Source organism: Capricornis sumatraensis, chromosome 10 (genome assembly GCF_032405125.1).
Source record: "Capricornis sumatraensis isolate serow.1 chromosome 10, serow.2, whole genome shotgun sequence".
Taxonomy (NCBI): Eukaryota; Metazoa; Chordata; class Mammalia; order Artiodactyla; family Bovidae; genus Capricornis; species Capricornis sumatraensis.
The window spans coordinates 62,912,337-62,913,159 of record NC_091078.1 but is presented as its reverse complement, the minus strand read 5'-3'; positions in this window follow the sequence as shown (position 1 = coordinate 62,913,159).

The window sequence follows — 823 nt, the reverse complement described above, 5'->3', positions numbered from 1 at the left end:
GAGTCTGAGTGAACTCCGGGAGTTGGTGATGGACAGGGAGGCCTGGTGTGCTGCGATTCATGGGGTCGCAAAGAGTCGGACACGACTGAGTGACTGAACTGAACTGAACTGATGGAGGTAGGAGGGCTTCCCAGGTGGCACTAGTGGTAAAGAACCTGCCTCAGTCCAGGAGAAGTAAAAGATGAGGGTTCGATCCCTGTGTCGGGAAGATCCCCTGCAGGAGGGCATGGCAACCCTTTCCAATATTCTTGCCTGGAGAATCCCATGGACAGAGGAGCCTGGAGGGCTACGGTCCATAGGATCGTGGTGCATAGGGTTGCAAAGAGTCAGGCACGACTGAAGCAACTTGACATATGGAGGTAGGAACTAATCAGGTGGGTCACCAGGAACTTCTCACAGTAATGGAAATGTTTTCTCAGCTAGGGTGATAGTTACTCAGGTATATACATTTATCAAAACTAATTAAACTGTATAATTAATATCTTTACATTTCTCTGTATGAAATTTAACTCATTAAAAACCACTGTGATTAGGAAAAACTGTCTTGCTTATACACATATAATACAAACATCACATACACACATATATATAATATCTGTAATCTTAATTATATAAAACTGGTATGTGCATAAGGATAATCTGACCAGATAACAGCACAGCAAGTGAAAACAAGTAATTCATAAGGAAGACAGGGGTTTAAATTTTTATTTCTGTTTTTGCTGTATATTGGTTGAGCAAGAGATTTTTTTAAGTTAACAAAAAATTCAACTCCTGTTTTTTCGACTCCTGGTATTCTGTACTACCTTTCCAGGAAATGGCCTAA